Below are 22,879 nucleotides of genomic sequence, written 5' to 3'. Positions count from 1 at the left end.
ATAAGGGTGGGAGCTGTCAGTAGGAAGTATTCGTATTCGGTATTGGGAAAGTCACCTGATCAGCAAAGTCATTGCAAATTCATTGTGTGAGGTTTTTAAAAACAGATTAATTGATTTCGGACTAATTCAAAGGGAAAACAAAAGACGCTGTTTTCTCTAGGTGCACGGAGGCCGTTCCTTTTAAGTCACCATTTTTCTGGCGCCCCTTTTTCCTGCGTGCAGTGGCATTAACAGAACCAGGTGTTTAGAGAGCCAACCTAGATGATTTAGAAATTAACCCGTCACAGCCACCCACCCCACGGGGGTGGAGGGTGGAGAAGAGAATGCCCAAAACATTTCCGTGGTGCACTCCAAACACATCTCACCCGTGCCCATTTTTTAAAACCACCTGCCTTTTCCCCGCAATCGTCAGGGATGGAGAGCTGTCAACAATCCAGTGATCGGTGGCCACAACACAAATCAAGCTGGGTCAACTTGGTGGCATTGAGCCTCCCGCCCCCGGGATTCTGATTCCATTCAAGAGCCTGGCCTTCCTCCAATTTATTTATTATTTTTATCGGGATAAACTCAAATCCGTGGAGAACGAGAGCGTCTTTCTGAACAGGGTTTCATAGCGTGATGCCCCTCGGAGTTTTCTCTCTGCAGGAAAGCGGTCCATATGTTGGAAGATAACTAAGAGAACACGATGCGAGCCAGCAAGCGGAGCGAACAGCATGGATCTTTGCAGATTCAAAACAGAGGGGCAGCTTGGATAATTACGCCTCCTCTACAACCTCCCTTCCCTTGGCTTCAAGCTTTCCCCGGCACACAAGCATCCGTAGGCAGCAGAGCCACCTTTCTTACGTGAGGCCCCTTGGTCTCTCTTCCTCTGCCCCAGACGCAGGACGGCATCGTGGTGGCCCTGCTCAACAAAGGTGGCACGGATGTTGGATTCTCATTTACACCCCAAGCCCATTTCTCCCCCTTCCCAAGCTCCGGCCTGTTTGGTCCTGCCCTCTCGCCTCTCCCTTTCACTCCAGGAAGCGCCTGCCTGCCTGCCACCTTCTCCGCTTCGCCTCCCTGCAAATCAGGGCCAGCCGGATCTTCTGTTAGACAGAGCCTCACCACTCGTGTGGCTGATGTGTGGCTGATCTTCATGCCTTGCCGCTTCATGGGGACGCAGAGCAGAGAAAGGAGCCGCGGGAGGGGGGGGCTCCTTCCAAATGCTAGTCTGGAGGGTTGTTACCACCAAGCTCACCCCAACAGGGCAGGCAGGTAGCTATGTAGCCCCCCTCCCGCCAACCCTGGTCTTTCCACCCAAGATCCTCATCGAATCAAAGCTGGGGTAACATCCCAAACAGCATTATTCCCAATTTCTGCCTGGAAGACTCAAAGGAGCTCAGAGGTAGAATGGAATGGAATGGAATAGAATGGAATGGAATAGAATATGGAGTGGAGTGGAGTGGAGTGGAGTGGAGTGGAGTGGAGTGGAATGGAATGGAATGGAATGGAATGGAATGGAATGGAATAGAATAGAATAGAATAGAATAGAATAGAATAGAATAGAAAATGTGGAATAGAATAAACGGAATGGAATGGAATAGAATTAGAATTAGAAATAGAATGACAATTAGAATAAAATAGAAAATATAGAATAGAATAGGAATAGTACAGCATAGCATAGCATAGCATAGAATTCTTTATTGGCCAGGTGTGATTGGACACACAAGGAATTTGTCTTGGTAGATTTCCTAAGAACCAGGGACTTCCCCAGAATGGACATGGCTACAATCCCTTCGTATGGATTTGCTTCTCCAATAATAATCCTAATAACAGCAACACTGGAAATGTAAAAATGGGCTGCTGTTAGAAGAGGCCCAGAAGGTTCCGCTCTTAAAATAACCCCAGAAATTGTCTCTAATGGCCTTTAGCAGTACCCCATCCCACACGTGACTAGATCTTTCCCACCCAACAAATGGACGGGATAAATCAAGATTCCAAAAAAAAATAAAAATCCCCATCATCATTTAAGCAGGAGAGTCAGGAAAAGAAAAACCAGGACTGGGAGGTTGAACAGTTGACTGCCCAAAGCACCTTCTGTTCTTTAACCAACATGATCTCTCCGGGAAGCAAACTGGTTGATCATGGTTGGACAGGGTTGCACAACCGACCATGTGAAAACCCCACCCTGTTGTTCAGAATCGCCTACAGGGGAGGGGCTAAGCCTCCTGGGTTCAAGGATGCTGTTCTTCAGCTGGCTGCCTGCTTCATTATGGTCCCACTAGACTGTCCCTTCTAATAGCATTACACCCCCACCAATTTTTTAAAAATCTCCAAATCTCTTCTCTGCTGGAGTGGCTGTCCAATCTCCTGCCTATTCAGGTTTGTCTCGGTTTGGGTCTCTGTTGCCAAAGCAGAAGAAGAGCCGGTTGCAGCCTAAAGTAGATGCCCCAAAACCTGATCCAAGAATGGCATCAGCCCAAGGCCGATCTGTGGGGCTGATCCTGTGGCCCCGCCACCATAAAGAATGCCGGCGGGTGGGAGGTTGGTTATGGGGGAGGAAAGGAAGCAGGACTGGACCACCGATGCGAGATTACAGAAAAGATGTTGAGACTTTGGAAAAAGTGCAGAGAAGAGCAACTAAGAGGATTGAAGGCCTGGAGACTAAAACATTAGGAAGAACAGTTGCAGGAACTGGGTTTGGCCAGTCTAGAGAAAAGAAGGACTAGGGGTGACATGATAGCGGTGTTCCAATATTTGAGGGGCTGCCACAAAGAAGAGGAGATCAGCTTGTTCTCCAAAGCACCTGAGGGCAGGACAAGAAACCATGGATGGAAACCAATCAAGGAGAGAAGCAACCTGGAACTAAGGAGAAATTTCCTGACACTTAATCAGAGGAACAACTTGCCTTCAGAAGTTGTAAGTGCTCCAACACCGGAGGTCTTCAAGAAGAGTTAGGACAGTCAATTGTCTGAAATGGTCTAGGCGGATCTCCTGCTTGAGCAGAGGGATGGACTGGAAGACCTCCAAGGTCCCTTCCAGCTCTATTCTGACAGACTGAGATGATTTCCCACAACATCCTACTGCAGAGCGAGGACTTTCTTTCACTGCTGCCAAGCAGTGACGAGTTCACTGAGAGCCTATTTTTAGTGCAGCGTTTGCCACTCGCAGGGCCTCTGTTGTAAGACAGGAAATGCTCAAAAAGTCTGCTCAGAAACAGCAGACTTGTTTGGCTTTCCCTACCCCAACGCTTTCCAAGGCGGCTTGACGTGTTCGGCATGACAACACGCTCAGGTTTTGTCTGCCGCGTGGCTCCTGCGCGTTTCCCATCTCGGGGAAGCCGGAGTGGACTTGAGCCGGACGGCTCTTTAGGGAGAGGGAAGAATTGAGTGGGGTGGGGGTGGGAAGGAGGGGTGAAGAAACAGCCTTGGATTTGGGATGGGGTGCGGGGGGGGGGAGATGGGGAGTTTAACTCTTTGGATGCTGGTTCTATCAGGACCACCCTTGCTCCTCAAAGTTGTTGGAGATGCCACCTTCTTGGAGACCCAACGCACTGAGGGGGCATTCCCTTGCAGCCTCCTCCAAGGAGGTGTGGGTTTCCGCCTCAGTTGTGCTGTGTTGTGAGGCCCACTGCAGAGCAATCGTTGCCCCCTCCCCCCTTGCTCTCCCTTGATTAAGCTGCTCAGGTTTCTGGAGGCAGCTATTTGCATAACAAATACCTTATGCCTCAATGACACGCATCCAATTAACCTCCCAACGCATTTGGTACCAACGGTCTGGCCAAAAATAAGCCTGAGGGGGAAGCCCACCCTCCTAAAAAAAAAGATCAACGGGGCAGGGCTGAAGGGGTCAGTCATAAGGACCCAGAGCCTCCTTCCTCTCCTTCACCCTAAGAAAAAAACGCTAACATTTTTTTCCCTGCATTAGTGCTGGGGGGGGGGGCGAGGGGGGGTGCAGAGAGAGAAGAAATTAGCAGCGTGGAGGAGCAGACCCGCAGCACATCAAAACGCTCCTGGCACTTATGTGCATCCGAGTTGTTAAAGGACGGGCACTAATCTGGTAAAATTGCTGTTATTAATGACAATCAGAGAAGCGCAGCGGTTTCCTCCCCCCCCCTCCTCCTCCCTGGCTGGGCCCACCACTTGATTCTCTCCAACTGGGGGGGGGGAGGCTGGGGAGGAGAGATGGACAGCGACTTAATCGCCGCTGCCCTTCTTCATCTGGGGGAATCTGCAGCATTTCGGAAAACCACGCTAGCGAGGCATGATCTGGCGTCTTAAATACCAGCGCCTGGTGGATCCACCTTGATTGGACCTTTATCTGTCTTCGGCGGCACAGAGCCTGCCCTTCCCCTCCAACCCTCCGCTCCCCGCACTCTCAACGCTGGAAGGTGAGGCTGTCAGTCAGCCCCCCCCTCTCCCCCGCCCGCGGTTTGATTTAATTGGCCTCGCCGTCCCCCCCCCTTCCCCATCCCCCCAATCCCGGTCTCTCCGGCTCAGACGGATAGCCCTGTTCGGAGAGGGCGTGCTGGTAATAACAGTAATAATTCCCATCAAAAGGATTGCGCCTCTAGAATCCATCCAACCCCGTGGGGGAGGAAAATCCGTTTCCCCCCCCCCTGTGGTTGCACCGCAGCGGGTGGTAGCAGGCACGGACGGGGCGGGGAGGGGGGGGGGTCCGCGGCTGATGGAGCCCACTGCGCCGAAGCCCCTCGCTTGAGTTATGAGATCATTTGCCAACCTGTAGGAGCCATAAATCCCCCGGCCTCACTCTTGGCCCATTACGCAGTGCTCCGATGGTGTCATGCTTGCTCGGGTTCCAGCCCTCGCCCCTTCTCTCAAATCGCTGAGGCCGAAATTTTCAATTAAGGAAGAGGAGTAATTATCGGCAGAGCGCCGGCCGGGTTGGGTGACGGAAAAAGAGGGGAGTGGGAGATTTCCTCCGGTGGTGCCACCCGATGGGGAAGCACAAGGCCAAGGGAGAAACGAGGGGGGGCGCTTGCCAAGGGTGGGTGGGTGGGCAGAAGTGGGGAGGGGGTCTCTGGTGCCCTGCAGTTACTGGGCACCCTTGCCACCACATCTTCAAGGTGAGGGCTGTCCACGGTTGGCAGCTGGAAAAGCTGTGGACTTCAACTTCTTGCTGGCTGGGGAATTGCAGGACTTAAACTCTTGAGGTCTTCCAGCTGGCAACCTTGGACAGCCCTGGTATAAACAGAACCAAGGTCAGATTCTTTCTCCCAACAGCAGCAACTCCCCTTTCCAACACCTTGCAAGCTGCTTCTTGCAACCTAAAACCAAATCCCCAATTTTTGGGGTGCAAAGAACCTCCCCCCCTACTGACAGTCAATGACAATGCCCAACCGGCTCCAAGCAAATCTGTGGGATCCCTCAGTTGCTCCTGTGCCTGCCCCCCAAAGGAAAATATTGGGAGTCCCTCTTGTGTCGCCTAGAACGTGGCGGCTCCGGAGGGTTCTGCCAGCCCTTTCCGCAATGCCCAAATTGTACTGCAAGGCGGAAGAAGCTTACCACGGACTCAGCCTCTGTGGATTCACCTGACGAAGAGAGCCGTAGCACAGGAAAGTTTGTGGGGTTTTACTGAAATGGGGGTGCTGAAAGGAGAGGCAGCACACGAAAGCTTCCCCATTTCAAAAGAAGAAGAATTCGATGTCTCTCATGGAATGAACTGTAGCACTGAAAACGAGTCTCGCTTTTAATAAAATCTGCAGGTTGGAAAAAGATGCCACCAGATTCCCTCCTGAATGTGGGCCATGAGAGACTCAGACAACGGCCAACAACCACAGAAAACCTTCAATTCCCTCTGGAGAAACTGAGTCACCCGGCTTCTCTAACTGGATTTCTTAACTCGGTCAGCACCTGGCTAAGCGGGGCGACCACGTCAACCACCACGTTCAATTCCCTGGGCTGCACAGACAAAATCTGTCTTCCCTCCGTCCGCTCCAGTCCCAGCTGAAACCCCTGGGCATTGCCCCTCCCTCGCCCACCGCCTGCCTCCCCAACCGTAATTTGTAGCCCTCTGACCCCCCTCCTCCCTCTAAATCAAGCCGATCGATGGAGGAATCAGGCAGCCTTTTTACAGAAGCAGCTCAGCTGTTCCTTTGCAGCTAATGATCCAGCTTTGCCCAGTTCTGCTGTCTCACCCAGCCGGCAGGAAGAGGGAGGTGGAGCGAGATCAGGAAAACAGTCACCCACCCTCCCTTTCTTTTCCTTCCTCCTTTTCTTTCTTCCTCCCTCCCTCTCTCCCTTCCCTTCCTCTTCTCCTTCCTTCCTTGTCCCTTCCCTCCCTCTTGTGCTCCATCCCTTCCTTCCTTCCTTCTTTCTAACCCATCCTTCTATCCCTCCCGCCCTTAATTTCCTTCTTTCCTCTTCTTTTTCCTTCCTCCTTTCCTTCATTCCTCTCTCCCTTCCTTCCCTCCCTCTTTTTCATTCATTCTTTCCTTCCTTGTCCCTTCCCTCCCTCTTGTGCTCCATCCCTTCTATAACCCATCCTTCTATCTGTCCCTTTCTCCTTTGTTCCTTTCTCTCTTTCATTCCGTTGTTCTTTCATTCCTTCCTTTTCTTCTTTCTTTCCTTCCTTCCTTTTCTTCATTCCTCCCTCCCTTTCTTTCCTCCCTCCTTTTTTCCTTCTTTCTTTCCTTGTCCCTTCCCTCCCTCTTGTGCTCCATCCCTTCCTTGCTTCTTTCTATAAACCATCCTTCTATCTCTCCCTCAGTTCCCTTCCTTCCTTCCTTCCTTCCTTCCTTCCTTCCTTCCTTCCTTCTCCATTTTGCTAAGAGCAGCTGGCAAGAGCTGCACCCCTTCAGAAGACCATCACCAAAGCCCCCCTCCTCCACCAACCCCCAAAGCTTTGGGCTGTCCTAAGCAGCCCTTTATCTTCAGTGCTGTTTCCTGTGCTCCATCTTCCTGGAAAAAAACCCCTTCCTTCGCTAACCAATCCCTCAGCCCTCTCGCCCATCTCCCCTCCCTCCCCAACTCATCCCTGCCTTTTCCTCTTTCTCTTTCCTCTCTCTTGTCAAGGACGCCCTCCTGGATGACTGCATGGCCCTCGTTCCTTTGCCAAGCAAGAAAAATGGAGGCATTCAAGATCCTAGCCATGACGTATGGTCACCCATCTTGACCCAAGGTTTAGCAGTGGGTATTACAGGTAGCTTCAGGTAAGGGGCAGGAGCTGTGGGGCCGATAGGTGAGGTCAAAAGGCTCCAATGATGGAGATGTACAGGTGAAGCTTTGTGGCATCACCCTGAGTGCCATCTCATCTTTTTTGACCATACCTGTGGACGCCCATGAGATGGGGTGAAAGAAGAGGGGGTCAAGCTATTGTCCAAGGCACCTGAAGGCAGGACAGGAAGCATCAGATGGAAACTAATCAAGGAGAGAAGCAACCTAGAACTAAAGAGAAATTTCCCGACAGTGAGAACAATCAACCAGTGGAACAGCTTGCCTCCAGAATTTGTGGATGCTTCGTCACTGGAGGCTTTTAAGAAGAGATTGGAGAACTGTTTGTCTGGAATGGTATAGATTCTCCAGCTTGAGCAGGGGGTTGGACTAGAAAACCTCCAAGGTCCCTTCCAACTTTTGTTATTCTGTTCTAGATGGAGCAGCAGCAAAACCCATCCAATCTCTCAGCCTTGTCTCAACAGACATTTATGTTGCTTGGAAAACACAGAAACAAGGCACAAAGTCAGTGGTTCTCCTCTCGCATTACGGGTCGTCCTCGTTTAACGACCACAATCAAGACCAGCAACTCGGTTGTTAAGCAAAGCGGGCACTTATGATCTTCCCTCCTTCATCTTTCCTTCACTTTTGCAGACCTGTGAAAGCTGTAAACTCAAGGCTTGGCAGCAAAGCGACTTCTCCATCCTGAGGGTCACTGCGGACGGTCACTTTATGAGGCTTCTGCTAAGCAAAGACTGCTCGAATTTGGTGCTCGAGGTCCGCTGGCTTTGAAGCTGGAGGAACCTGCCTTTGCAGCTTGACCTCCTCCTGCAGGGGCACCTGGCAAGCCTGTTTTTAATTCAGAAAAGCAGGGATGAAGAGGATTCCAGATCCCGAAATTTGCTAATTGGGCTTTTTCGCGTCTTCGGCAAAGAACAACAGGGTTCCTGTCCATCCCCACCGGCCAAATTATGGGGCTCAAATGCTCCTCCGGGAGTTTATCCCTTGGTGCCCGATTGTCATTTTCCTGTGAATTGAGGAGAATGCCTGCAGTCTCTCTGCATGCCAGCGGAAGCAGCGTGAGAAACAGGAACCACGGATGAAAAGGAAGGATGCCTTGAGTCCCTGTTGGTCTTCGGAAGAATCCAAGAATCCGCAGGCATTTCATTCAGGCCGACGTCACCTGCCTTCCCGTCACAGATTTAAGTGACAAACAAAGTGGCCCATAAACCACGTCGCCATCTTACATCTGCAAAAATCCCTTCATTAATTGGGTGCCGGGGGGGAGGGGGAGAACCAATTAATTCATCCTGCCACACAACATCTGTCAGGTGGGTCCATCAGGTTCAGATTCAAATGGGATACTTTGCTGGAGGTTACTGTCAATAAGACCCAGTTCTTCTTGTAAAGAGTCAGGGGTCTGGGACCCCCTGTCTGGCAACCTTGCGGTTAATATGCTTTACCCACCAACTCGGGGGTCTGTTCGGTTGGAAGCAAAAAAGCTAGGGGAGAAACCCACCAATAATCCAAACCAGCTCCAGCTAATATCTATTTCCTATTTTAGATGTAAAATGAAAACTTTGCACAGGCATTTGGAATCAGCAGGGACCTCAGTACCTCTGCTCTGTCCTTCGATGTCCTCTGACTTCAAGGAGGAAGGTCCCTTCAGTCCCACTGAAAAGATGAGATAACCAGGGTTAAAGCCACGCCAGCCAGAAGCATCTTGGTACTGTGGAGTGGCATCACAGAGGCAGCCTGTGCTGGTGGGCTGCTCCTTCTTACTGGGGCAGCTTTCCAGACCCCAGGATTTCCAGCCAGGGGCATGAGGAGGTTGCTCAAAATCCTCCGGCCAGGAGTTGTGGATGATGTGGTCCAGCCCCCTGCCTTTGTTCCCGGCTTCAGGCATTGACTGCCCAGGGACAAGCCAGGTTCCGGTAGCTCCTTTCCAAGTTGCTCCCAGTCAGAAATTGCAGATTGCTAAATAGCCAAGCACAGGAAGAATGCAGCTCTGCCAGTCCATTGCCAGGTTCTACAGCTGACCCACATCCAGAACCTGGGAGTCGTTCTTCCTAGCTTTGGAGAAAGTCAGGAGGTGGGATCACTTCCTGGACACACGCACACACACACACACACACACACCCTGGGCCATGCCTCCCCACCGAGCCCCCTCCTTCTTCCCAGGCTCCTGGGGAGCTTTCACAGAGCCCAAGCAGGTGGCACCTGCCAGCAGAGGTCTACACCCCCCCACCAACCTTCTTCCCCAAGGCTCTGGCTAACGCAGAGGAGCCCAGCCCCCCCCCTTTCCCTGGATTGATGGATTGTCTCGCCCAGGCCCCCTTGGCTTTCCTCCCCTCCCCCCTCCCCGTGCTCATTTTCCCTCTGCTGTGCAGCCGAGTGTGTCTGCTGCCCCCCCTCTCTTCCAACGCTCGCTTGCGCTTCCTTCCTTCCGTAAGAGGCTGAGCCAGACAGAAAGCAAAATAAATCGGATGCCCGAGGATCTTAATGATGACCATTTATAGGGGAATTGGCAGGGTGGGGGAAGGAGGAGGGGGCTGCATCCTTGCTCCCTCCAGGAGAAGGAGAGAAGAGGGCCATCCGTCACTGGCAGAGGAGAGAGCTCGGAGCAGAAAAAGTGGAGGGTAGACGTCTGCGTTCAGATGTCCCTCTTGGGCACCTCAATCCCAGACCAGATGGGGTCTCACCCGCACCAGACAATGGCCCCCAGGAAAGCCACCCTCCCCAGGGGGAAGCAGGCCGGGGGGGGGCGCATCCTTGTACTCCTCCTGCCCTCCCTCCCTATCTCACCCTGGGACTGCAGCCCTCCAGCCCAGCCGTCCTGGCAGCAGAGGCGAGGATGCAAGTCCAGGAGCAGCTCTGCCCAGGGCTGAAGGCAGATTGGAGACTAATAGCTTCGCTGCCTTCTGGTGAGGGGGGGGTCAGGAGGGGGCCCCAGCAGCCATTTTTCTCTTTCCCTGAACTCTTAGTGCGAGCTGACATAAAGAACACCAGCTGCTAAGTCCCACTTTGAAAACTGACTGCCAACCGCTGACTGTACCACCCACTGAAACATTTGACGGTTCTTGGGAGGGGGGTGGGGTCTTCTGGGAAGAGAGCTCTGGAGAAGGCCAAAGACCCTCCCCACTCTGGGACCACTTGGAGGGCTCCCATTGCAGCGTTTCTCTAAGTACCCAACAGGGCCCATCTCTGACTTAAGTGGGATTCCTTTTGAAGCTCAGGATCCAAACAAGTTTCCTTTTTCCAAGGATGCAGCCCTTCCTGGGATTCCTGCCAAGCAGTGCTCCCCCCCACTCCTCTCAATTTCACCAAGCAGCATTTACTCCAGGGGGAAAATGTGGATTCCCAGGGGATCCCTTCTCCCAACCTTGCCTTTCACTCTGGATCTTGGGGTCTCTTCGGCTGGGCTTTGGGGTCTTTGGAAGACCAGGCTGTTCTGGGACTGGACAAGGGCAGCTCCTGCCCCAAATTCTTTTGTTTGTGGGGTGGGAGTGGGAGAGAACCAGTGCTAATCCTGTAGCTTTTCTTCCCAGGGGGCTACGGGGAGAGGGGAGGAAGCCAGGAGAGGGGTGGGGGTGGGAAGGTCCAATCCAGCTATTCAGCTGGTCCTGGGCTGGTGGAAAAGACACCAACTCTCTTCCTTCCAGCCAGAAGAGACCCAGCTTTTGAATTTGGTCCTTTCTCCCTCGAGGGCAGAGTTTCCCAGCCCTGGCCACTTTAAGATGGGAGGACTTCAACTCCCAGAATTCCCCAGCCAGCCACTGTCAAAAGGTGATAGCAGATCAAAAGTAGAAGGGAGCCAGTTAGGGACGTAGCTTGGCTCACTCACAGGAGTTATCGCCCCAAGGAATTCTGGGCCATCCCCTCAGTTGCTGCACCTCCCTCTTATCTGTGTACTTTTGAACCCGATATACGTAAATAGGCCATGCCGGCTGCTCAGAATCACCTTGGCTGTGGCAGGCAAGCTCTCCCTTTCCATCAAATTTTAATTTCAGCCAGTGAACCAAAAAGCTGAACCGTTGTTGCTTCTTGTTGTCCTTCCTCAATAACCATCCACAAATCGTCAAGATTCGGCTGGCATGCGCTGACCTGCAACTTCAGTTGGGTCCAGAAGTTCCGTTGCTAAGTGAGGCAGTTGTTAAGTCGAGCCCAATTTTTATCACCTTTTTGCTGTGGCCGTTAAGAGAATCAACATGGCCGTTCAATGAGTTGCACAGTCGTTAAGTGAATCCGGCTCTTCCTCCCCATTAACTTGGCTTATCGTAAGCCATCTGGGAAGGTCGCAAGTGGCGATCGTGCAGTTCCAGGATGCTGTAGCCATCATCAACAGATGCCACTTGCCAAGGGTTCAAATTCTGACCAAGTGACCATAAGGATGCTGCCCTGGTCAAAAGTCCGAGGACCATCTGTAAGCTTTTTTCTGTAACTTTGAATGGCCACTAAGTGGGTGACCCTAAGCCGAGGAATACCGGGAAAAGTTAGATAAAGGAAACTGATTAGCCAAGGTTTGCAATTGGTACCAGCTGGGCCAATCCAGAACTAATTATAACTATCGATGGGCATCATTGATTCCAACTTGGCCCATCCGTCTTCTCTCTCTCACACACACAAACATCCTTCCAGGGACTCCTCACAGCTGTGAGCCCTGAGACCAAGGTTGGACCTGCCATGTCCAGGGGCAGTCTACCTCTGTGCCCTTGGTGTGTGTTTGTGGTGGTGGGGGGGAGATGAGAAAGCCGTCCCCATGAGTCTTCCTCAGAAAGCATCTTGGAAGCCCCATCCAGGTTCTGTTTTAACCCTTCCTGGGGGCCCTTTTGGTAATGCCCTGGAGGGATGTTTTTAGCAGGGTGGGGGTGGTTCGTTTAAACCTCCCCCATTCCTCAGTCCTGCCTGGCTCCCACCCCAAGCGTGCGAAGACACAGATCCCAGGAGGCCGAAAATCTTCTACTAGAGCATTCATTATAAAGCCCCCTTTAAGAGAAGAGAGAGAGAAAGAGAGAGAGAGATAGATGGAGGGAGGGTCCAGCGTGGATGCTCGGCATCTTTAATGCAAGAGATGGGGGCTCCGTTTGGCTTTCATCTCCAAGGGTCCCCTTGGGAATCTATTAAGCCCAATATAAATCCTCTCTCCAACCCCCACCCCCACCCCTTTTCCGCCTGCCCTCCCTCCCTCCCTCCTTCCCAGATTCCATTTTATTATGAAATAGCAACAAACAAACGTCATTTGAAAGAGGAAAACAAAGCAAGCAATTGCTCCTCTTCTCTCCCCCTCTCCCCCTTTTAAAAATCCACCAACTGCCCTCCTGGTAAGTAGCCCTTTTACTCCTGCGACCAGACAGATCTACATGAACATTGCAAAGAAACATTTAAAAAAAAAAAAGACGGAGGTGGCTCTGGATTTAATTCCAAAGGACCCCAAAATAACCTCAGCTTCCCTGAGGTTCACAGCCCCTGGCAACCTGCCCACGCACCTTTGGCTTCGGCTCAAAATCTGTAGCACAGACGGAACAGATCTTACTCTGTTTACCTGAAAGGAAGGCAATTCTTTTTTTTATTATTATTTCCCTTCCTTTCTTCTTCCTGCGGACAGTTTGAAATGCCAAGGCTGCCTTAGACGTTTATCGAGAATGAGGCAAAGGCAGCCAATGAAGGTTTTTCTGCTCAATCCAGCTTTGGGGGAAGGGAGGAGGGGGGCCTCTGAAAGCCAAGGGCATCTTCATTTCAGCGACCACAGGTATTACAATTTGGGGCGCAAGCCATGCGCAGAGCCCACCACTCTCTGCATGCCAGGATGCCAGGCTGAGCTTCTCTAAAGCTCTTGGATAGCTGCGGTCGGTGGGTCTCGTCTTCGCCAGTGGGGAGCCCTTTGGCAGCATTTAGCTGACCTTGGCTGACCTCGGCTCTCCCAGGGCTTGGATGGGAGGCCACCCAGAGACCCTCAGCCAGGGTTAAGGAAGAGAGGTTGAAACTTCAGCCCAGCTCAAAGCAAGGATCAGCCACCTCCGTAGGCTGAACTGGATGGGGAGAAAGCTAAGTTTCCTTTTTCCCCTTTGAGGTTCCCCTTTGAGGTGTCGCCTTTGTTTTTCAATATTATTATTCGCTGCCCTTCATTCTCACGATTATCAAATTAACTGCCACATGCGATCACACATCTTCCCCTCCCTGTTTAACTGCAGTACAGGGAGTCCTCAATTTAGGACCAACCACCACGGAGCCCAACGTCTTTGTTGCTAAGCGGACGGAACATTTAAAGGAATTTTGCTCCCTTTTACGACTTTCCGTGCCACAGTTGTTAAGTGAATCCATGCAGTGGTTAAATAAGACACACGGCTGTTAAGTGAATCTGACTTCTCCCCATGGACTTCGCTCGTCAGAAGGTTGCAAAAGGGGATCCCGTGACACACACACCCCCGGGACTCTGCTGCGACCGTCATAAATATGAGTCAGTTGCCGAAGGGCTGAATTTTGAATACGTGACCACAGGGAAGACCTTGCAAGAACGGTCGTGTGAAAAATGGTCATGAGTCGCTTTTTTTAAGTGCCGTTGTAACTTTGAAACGGCCACTAAATGAATTGTTATAAGTGGAAGAATACCTGTAATAGGTTTGCTCACATTCACTTTAACAGGAAAAACGTTTTTCGTTTTTATATCTTTCAGAAATTAGTTACTAAGCCACCTAGCTTTTTTTTTTTTTTTTTTAATCAAAGAGCATTCATGAAAAAAGCAAGACTAAGATCTGGCTTATATTTAAAAAAAAACACCCCACTTTGCTACACTTTTCTTCCAAGCTCTGGAAAAACCATATCCCTGGCCATAAATCACAGGTGCCTGAATTTATATAAGCTGAGCCATAAATCAAGACGGAGAAACCACAATGGCTAAGTTCATACAACCCGTGAAGTCAAAATTCCTTTTATGGCTAAACCTGGTAGGTTACAACTCGGGGTGGATTTTTGCAAGGTGGAAAGAAGACCACACATGGTGCCCTTCGTGGAAACTGTGTGTTGCGTTCCTCTCGGTGTTGTGTGAAGCCACCGTCGGCCTCATTTCTCCTGGCCTGTCCAGGATCCGAATTTTGTTACTCACCTAAGCTGCGGACGCAACTGGATTTTACACAATGGTCTTTATTTCTCATTTGTAGCTGAACTCGGGTACAGGTAGTCCTCGACTTATGACCAGAATCGAGCCCAACATTTCCGTTGCTAAGCGAGACATCCATTAAGTGAATTTTGCACCATTTTACCACCTTCCTTGTCCCAGTTGTTAAGTGAATCACTCCAGCTGGTAAGTTAGCAAAACGGTGGTTAAGTGAATTTGCCTTCCCCACTGATTTTGCTAGTCAGAAGGTCTCAAAAGTGGATCACGTGACCCTGGGATACAGCAACCGTCATAGATATGAACCAGTGGCCAAGTATCTGAATTCTGATCACGTGACCACAGGATGCTGCAACAGCTACGTGAAAAACGGTCGTCAGTCGCTTTTTTCAGGGATGTTGTAACTTTGAATGGGCACTAAGTGAAGCGTTTTAAGTCGAAGACTACCTGTAGACCTCCATGGGGGATGATGATGGGCAGTCATTTATTTTCTACGTGAAATTTGTCCTGCGAAGGAGGACAGAATTAACAATAATGGCTTTAGAGGGGATCTTGTTCCTCCTCGGCAGAAATTTAAATTCAGACTTTCTTGGTCTAATTCCGAGTCCAGCAAGAAAAAAAACAACTGCTATATATTTTCTCTTCTTCAACCATCCTATTAAATCATCATCTTTACACGGAAACCACAGGCAAAAAAAGTCCACCTGCTCTAAACCCATACATTGCTGTTTTTTAAAAAATATCTCCTGGGGGGGAAAAAGCCTGAAAAACACCAGCAATGGGGTGGGGGGGGAGTTTAAGAGGAAATATCCCCTCTCTCACCACCCAAGGCTCCCAAACTTTGCCATGTCCCAATTATTCAAGACTTTTTTCCAGAAACCTGCTCAGCTCACCTCCGAACCATCCTTGTGAACTGGCTGCCGTACCCTAAAATTTAATACCATCTAAAAAAGTCCCAAAGGTTTTTTTTTTCAAGTCAACTGGGACTTTGTTTGTAACTGGACTTTGCAACTGGACTCTGTCCACAAAGTCCAGTTTTCTTTTGAAAAAACCCTTTGGGACAACCATGACCTGGATGACCAAGAATCTCCATAGAGATCTAGAAACATTCCCAGGCAAACATTTCCAAACTTTCCTGCTTTCCCATCTCTCTTCCAACATCAAGGAAACCTTAAGTAAAGACAGAACACGCACAAACAGACAGAGACACAAACCCAATTCCAGATTTACATTAAGAATTCCGATCACATCCACACGCCCACCCACGCCCGGGCACAAACACAAACGCCAAACCAATGGGTTGCAATTCACAATCCGTTCCACTTTGTTGGATTTAATGGGATGGCTCGGGAGGAAATGTTCCCCGTGAGCTGCAGCCATCCCACCTTGCACAGCCTTCCCAGTTAGAGAAAAGGCTGGGAAGGGTTTAAAAACGGGAAGGAATCTTGCTGATTCCCCAGGCGGATGGATAAATAAATACCTAAATAAAAATCTGGGTTCCCCTCGCAGACGGAGGTCACCAGTGGCTGGGCACTTTCTCACAACCATCCTCTCTCAAGAGGTTCTTGGGTTTGCATTTTTGAGAGCCCACCTCTTTATGGCCAAAGGCAGAAGAGAATAGAGGAGGTGGGTGGGAGGTGGATATATTTGCCCTGGGAACAGAACTCCTTTCCCCCTTCCAAGTGGGGAGAAGGGGTCCCTGACCAACCCTAGCTAAGATCCCTGATCTTTGGCGAGAAGAGAGAGAGGGAAATGAGAATTTGGGCTCTCCTGGGACATTTTCAGAGCTGTGCCAAATCTTCAGACACACACACACACACACCCAGGGCGATTTAACAGCCATTAAACTTCCCTTCAGAAAGAGAGGAAACAGTCCTTCCCTCGGCAGAGCCAAACTTCTCCTTCCCACAGATTTCGGAAGGCAAGGACCACCAAAGACAGCTAGCTCTACTGGTATCCCGAATCCCCACCGACCCTCCAAGCCCGGCCCCTCTTTGGCCCCAGAGAGAGAGAAAGAGAGACAGAGAGAGAGAGCCGGAGGGAGGGAAGAAGGGAGGGAGGGAGGTGGTACCCAGAAGCCGCCTTCCTCCCTCCCACCCCCACCCTCCCCGCGTTGCTCTTCTCAACGCCTCTCCTCCCCAAGCGCACTCGAGTGGCAAATGGCATCAGCAGAAGAAGACAAGGGAACGAGGGAATGAATGAATGAGTGAATGAATGGCCAGAGAGCATTTCTGCAAGCCCACCAATGGAACCTCAAAGCATTCACAAGGGCTGTCTCTCCTCCCTCCCTCCCAGCCCCCCACCCCGTCCACGTCCCCCTCCCCAATTTCCATAGTACCTGCAAGATGTTCTCCAGCTCTCCCGACTGCCGCTCTTCAGCGCTTCTTCTCTTTGCTGCGTCCACACAAGCGACGGTCACCGATTAAATCCTTAGGAAGGAGGGAGAGGGGGATGAGTAGGGAGTAGCAGAATCGGCGCTCCTTCCTTCCTTTCCTTCTCTCCCGTAGCCCTTTGGAGGTCTTCCAGCAGCTATTATTCACAAGCCGCTGGGGACAGCAGGTAATTAAAAAAAGGCCTCCGTAGCATCCCGTTTGAAATTTTAATGCCGGGGGTTGAAGAAGCGGCGGGTATGTGTGCGGCGTACGAGGTGTGTGTAGATGTGTGTGTGTGCGCGCGCGCGCATGCAGAAGGGGGAGATTTGATGGGTTGGCTGCAGACTGCTAAAAGCAGAAGAGAAAGGGAGGGAGGAGGTGGTACCAAGCCGCCTTCCTCCCTCCCACCCCCACCCTCCCGCGTTGCTCTTCTCAACGCCTCTCCTCCCCAAGCGCACTCGAGTGGCAAATGGCATCAGCGGAAGAAGACAAGGGAACGAGGGAATGAATGAATGAGTGAATGAATGGCCAGAGAGCATTTCTGCAAGCCCACCAATGGAACCTCAAAGCATTCACAAAGGCTGTCTCTCCTCCCTCCCTCCCAGCCCCCCCCCGTCCACGTCCCCCTCCCCAATTTCCATAGTACCTGCAAGGTGTTCTCCAGCTCTCCCGACTGCCGCTCTTCAGCGCTTCTTCTCTTTGCTGCGTCCACACAAGCGACGGCCACCGATTAAATCCTTAGGAAGGAGGGAGAGGGGGATGAGTAGGGAGTAGCAGAATCGGCGCTCCTTCCTTCCTTTCCTTCTCTCCCGTAGCCCTTTGGAGGTCTTCCAGCAGCTATTATTCACAAGCCGCTGGGGACAGCAGGTAATTAAAAAAAGGCCCCCGTAGCATCCCGTTTGAAATTTTAATGCCGGGGGTTGAAGAAGCGGCGGGTATGTGTGCGGCGTACGAGGTGTGTGTAGATGTGTGTGTGTGCGCGCGCGCGCATGCAGAAGGGGGAGATTTGATGGGTTGGCTGCAGACTGCTAAAAGCAGAAGAGAAAGGGAGGGGGGGAGAGGTAAAGTGCCGGAGGGGAAGGAAGGAAGGAAGGAAGGGGGCGGGTGGGGGGTGAGAGGGGCTTCTTCGCACTTCGGCTATAGAGACATCAGGATCCCCGACGCGGCTGCCGCTGCGTTTCAAGGGGAGACAGGGACGGTACTGCGCGCTGCTTTCTCTCGAGTGGGTGGCAGCTTTGCCAACGTGTGATGCGCGATCCAAGCCTCCCCCCCCCACACCCTCACCGCCTCTGCCTCTCTCTCTGTGTGTGCGCGTGTGTGTGTGCGCGCGCGCGCTTGTGCCAAGAATAGCAATCAGAAATCAAGGCAGCCCGCGGTGCGTCGGGCTCGGGGGCGTGGGGGGAGGGTTGCAAGCGGCGGTATAGGAAAGTGGGGGGGGGGAATCAAAAAAGCTGCAGAGTTGTTTAAACCCCCCCCCCCGGCCCCCTTCCTCCTTCAGCATCAAGGTGAACGCTAATGAAAGAGGAAGAGCGGAGAACGGCCGCGCAACTGAACGTGGAAAGGCGAGTCGGGGAAAACGAAAAGAATGGCAAAAAGAGAGAGAGGGAGGGAGGGAGGGAGAGTCGAGAGCTGAGCAATTTCCACCGCCTTTTCGTGGCTGGCTGCGCCCCTCCCTCGCCTTGAAATCCAACCCCGGGAGGAGGGGGAGGAGGGGGGGCGGGCGGGGGGGGGATGCGCTCCCCCAGCCTCCGCCGGGATGAAGGAGAATGGCGGGGAGGCCAAAGAGCGGTCACCGGGGGTCAGCAGGGAGCTGGGGAGGGGGCGCCGAGAATAGAGGGGGGTGGGCCCATCCAGGGGGAGGAGGGCACGGCGCACCTGGAGCTTTGCATCGCTCGGGCAGCTGCAGGCGGATCAAACAGGCAGTGACTGACGCAGCTCGGATCTCTGAGCTGATGGGGGGCGTGGGGAGGGAGGGCGGGCGGGGGATGCGCTCCCCAGCCTCCGCCGGGATGAAGGAGAATGGCGGGAGGCCAAAGAGCGGTCACCGGGGGTCAGCAGGGAGCTGGGGAGGGGGCGCCGAGAATAGAGGGGGGTGGGCCCATCCAGGGGGAGGAGGGCACGGCGCACCTGGAGCTTTGCATCGCTCGGGCAGCTGCAGGCGGATCAAACAGGCAGTGACTGACGCAGCTCGGATCTCTGAGCTGATGGGGGGGGGCGTGGGAGGGGGAGGCAGGGTCCTGGCAAATGAGAGTCGGTGGCATCTGATTTCCCCGGTGTGGAGGCTGGGTTCTGGAGTGGCAGGAGAAAGGAGGCTGGGAGGGGGAGGGAACAAAGGAAGCCTCCGTCCCTCTGGCAGCCCGGACGGGATGCAGGAGGGGAGGGATGATCCCCTCCTTTCCCTAGAGAGGCTGGGCAAGGGGAGGGGGCTTCCTCCCAAGCGGATTCAAGCCCAGCCGGAATCGTGCAAAAAAAAAAAAAAAAAGGCTCTCTTCCCCCCCTTCCCCACCGTCGTCGTCGACCTCTTGACCCAGGGGGTGATTCTCCCACGCAGGAGGGAGAAGGGGGGGCAGTCAGGCCTCCATTAAGGTCTCTTGTCACCCCAGGTAGTTCTTGCGGAGGTAGTTAACCCCTAGTTTAGGGGCAGGATTAAAGCCGTAGGAGAGCCCAAGGAGCGGGTCGCCATCCTCTCATCCTCTTCTTCACCAGCCTTCCTGCCCCTTCTCCAAGCAAGGGGGCAACCCTGCCCATCTCTGTGCCCCAGGGCCGCTTGGCAGGCTCCCCAAATCAACCGCAGAGCCCCAAGAGGGTAGAGGTTTTCCCCAAATCTAAATCCAACCCGCTCACTTTTAACCACGGCCCTCTGCTAACACACACACAGGCACGCACAGTGCTTTTTGGAGTAACAAAGACCAGGAGGGTGGAGGGGGGAGGGATAGAGATTTACAATCCTAGCCGGGGGGCCCCAAAGCGGACAGCCTCCAGATGTGCTGGAATTAGAGGATGCAGCACGGACAGACGGCTATAGAACCAATTTGAAAAGTATTAAGAGATCATTGACATTGAGATGCTACAGACCTCCGAACCTGGAGCTGCATCGGACTACAATCCTCACCGTCAACATAGCTTGAGCCGGCTGGGGATGTCTGGGGGTTGGGTGGGGTTGGAAGCCATCCCATTCACAAGGAAGGCTGGGTCAGAGTCAGCTCACAGAGACCTGGAGGCTAAAACATAAGGAAAAATGGTTGCAGGAACTGGGTATGCCTATTCTAGAAAAAAGGAGGACTTAGGGGGGATATGATAGCAGCGTTCCAGTATCTGAGGGGCTGCCACAAAGAAGACGGGGGTCCACCTATTCTCCAAAGTACCTGAAGGCAGGACGAGAAGCAACGGACGGAGAGAAGCAACCTGGAATGAAAGGTCCTGGTTGCCCCAAAGGTGCTTTTTTCAAGAGGCAACTGGACTTTCTTTGTTTTTCTTTGAAGACGTTTCGCTTCTCATCCAAGAAGCTTCTCCGGCTTCTGACTTTCCCCACCATCCAGTCAGAGCTGAAGAAGCTTCTTGGATGAGAAGTGAAACGTCTTTAAAAGAAAAACAAGAAAGTCCAGTTGCCTCTTGGAAAAAAAGCACCTTTGGGACAACCTGGCACGAAGGAGAAACTTCCTGATGGTGAGGACAATAAACCAGTGGAACAGCTTGCCACCAGAAGTTGTGGGGGTGTGTGTGTGTCCATCACTGGAGGTTTTAAATAAGAAATTGCACAGCCACCTGTCTGAAATGATATAGGGTCTCCTGGTTCAACAGGGGTTGGGCTAGAAGACATCCAAGGTCCCTTCTAACTCTATTCTGATTGAGCGATCGATTGATAGCCTGAAAACTGGCAATGGGGCAACTTGGGGAGCAGGGAGCTGCCTCCCACATCTGTGAGTCCACCTTGCTTTGGGGCAGTTGTATTTTAGAAGAAAAGAGCCCCACAGGAAACCCAGCAAGGGGTACAGAAAGTTGGAGCCAGGCTACCCCAAGACCTTTCCAAAACTGCCTGGGAGATAAACCATCATCCCAACCTTGTGGCGGCAAGTTCCACAGTTTACCTACCCGCTGCTTCAAGAAACCTTTCCTTTTGTCTGTCCACTCCCAGGTAATCTTCAATGATTGGGACTGGAAACTTTGTCACTAAGCGATGCCGTCATTAAGCAAAAAAAAGTCCCACTCACAACAGCACTTCTGGTTGCAGTCGTTAAGTGAATTGCATGTGGTCATTAAGAGCAATGTCACATGGCTGCGACTTGTAACTTCCTGCCAGCTTCTGCATCGGCTTTGCTCAGGTGACACCGAGATGTGGCAATGGCTACAACTTTGAGGATCGCCGACCACAAACTTCCTTGTTTAGTGCCATCATAACTTTGGTCCCTGAATGAGTGGTCACTTGGCGAGGACTACCTGTACTTAACTTCAGTACCCCACCCTAAAGAGAAGGCCAGGAAGGCCAGACCTGATGTCTGGGGAGGCACTGAGCATTGGGGGAACTCTTATCCTCAGGTTACAGGCTCCCCTCCCCCCCCCCCCCCCCGGCCACCACCACCCAGTTCTCAAGACCCAGACAGGACCTAAGCAGCCAAGCCGCCATGGGCAGCTGCAGTGGTGGGGATCAGCCAGTTCGCACCACTTCGGGAGAACCGGTTGTTAACTTTCTGAGCAGTTTGGCGAACTGGTTGTTGGAAGAAATCATTAGGGCAGAGAACCGGTTGTTAAATTACTTGAATCCCACCACTGGGCAGCAGCCATGGGCAGCTGGCTGGCAAGATGCCCTACAATCCATCACTCTATGGTGGGCACCAAAGGAGCGCCAGAGAAGGTCCAGAAGGGGAGAGAAAGGAAAGGCACAGATTGTCCAAATCAAAGACGCCCCCTCCCCTCCTTTGCGGCTGACAAGAGACAGGGAAGAGGAGAGCAGAGGTCCGAGACAGGAAGCAAGGCACCGTGACTCCATGGCCAGCAGGCTAATGGGGTGGAACACACACACACACCCCAAAACTGCGATGGCAAGAAGCAGGATTTCCTGGCTGGAAGGTTGCTCTCCTTCCCGTCTTCCCAAGTGAGCCAGCAGCCTCACTCTTTTGCACCAGGCTGTCCTTGAAGGAGGCAGGACTGCTGTGGTTCCAAAGCTTTCTCTCTCTCCCCCCCCCCCAAATCTCTTTTCAATCGCCTCCCTCTTCTTCTTCCTGCCGTGACCGAGGGGGGATCAAGCCGCAGAGCCCTTGCTCGGGGTCAGCCTCTTCGGTTTCCATGGAAAGAGTGAATGGCGAGCCCCTCCCCGCGGTTTATTAGAATTCCTTTTATTCCGATGGTGGAGAGGGGGGGGGGTAGCAGAGCAGACAGCGGCTTTCATGTGGCCCATAGGAGAGGCAGAGGAAGGTCAAGGCGGGGCGGGCAGGCTGGGCGGGGAGGGGGGAGGAGGTCTCCTCTCAAGGAGAAGACAAACGGGTTGGGAGGGGGCTGTGTGGAGATTCAATTTCCATGCAAGGCTGCTGCAGCTCCAGCGAAGCCACGAAAGGCCCTTTTATTCCGAACAGATGTTGCAAAGAGACCCACCAAGGTTTGCAAAGCTGCCTGCGTTTCTCCCCCTTTCTAGCCAAGAAAACGGGGTCGGGGGTGGGTGGGTGGGAGGCTTCTGCAAAGGAGAGGAAATTTCAGAAAACCAGAACCCCCAAGGAAGGGAGATCCTCGTCCGGCTGACAACCCACCTCCCCAGCTGCCCAAGAGGCACAGAGATCTTGGGGACAAGCAGCTGCAGAAAAACCCAGCTGGCAGCTTTGGGGGGCTAAAGACCGAGTGGGGGGTGGTCTGGTGTAAGACAGTGCTGGGCCAGGGGGTGTGGCCACACAGAGGGGGCGGTGCCAAAGGAGGGAGTAGGCGGGGCAGGGATGAAAAATCTGAAGCTCTGAACAATTTCTTCCTTTAGCTTATCAGTGCTTCTTCAATGAATACTATGTTTACTCATTTCGAGGTAACCTGGAAAGGACACAACTCTCTCTCTCACACACACACACACAGAATCTTTGCCCAAACCACCCACCGGACCCTCATCTCATCTGGCCAAACGTTCAGAAGACCCTTGGAAAGAATCCAAGAATGATTTCGTGGCCTGGAAAACCGTGGGAAGATAACTGGCAGCCTTTGGCGAGCATCAGGCCTGGGAATCTTTCGTCCTCTCCTCCCTTCAACTTATGAAACTTCTCCAATCTCCA

The 22,879-nt window shown here is 52.4% G+C and overlaps 1 protein-coding gene across 4 annotated transcripts in view; it reads right to left on the bottom strand.

The window, feature by feature from the left end:
- Positions 1-22,879, bottom strand: part of RAI1 (retinoic acid induced 1) — a 115,212-nt gene that overhangs the window by 61,903 nt on the left and 30,430 nt on the right. The window contains exons 2-3 of one of the 4 annotated variants that reach the window (XM_058157524.1): positions 19,747-19,855; positions 17,281-17,371 (exon numbers count right to left, since the gene is read on the bottom strand). The gene's annotated coding sequence lies outside the window, so the exon portion shown is untranslated. Of the gene's footprint in view, positions 1-16,600; positions 16,692-17,280; positions 17,372-19,746; positions 19,856-22,879 lie in introns of all 4 variants that reach the window. The other 3 variants (XM_058157522.1, XM_058157523.1, XM_058157521.1) reach the window with 3 other exon arrangements.

Source organism: Ahaetulla prasina, chromosome 14 (assembly GCF_028640845.1).
Source record: "Ahaetulla prasina isolate Xishuangbanna chromosome 14, ASM2864084v1, whole genome shotgun sequence".
Lineage (NCBI taxonomy): Eukaryota > Metazoa > Chordata > Lepidosauria > Squamata > Colubridae > Ahaetulla > Ahaetulla prasina.
Note: the sequence above shows the minus strand (reverse complement) of the source record. Positions and strands in the feature narration are given on the sequence as shown.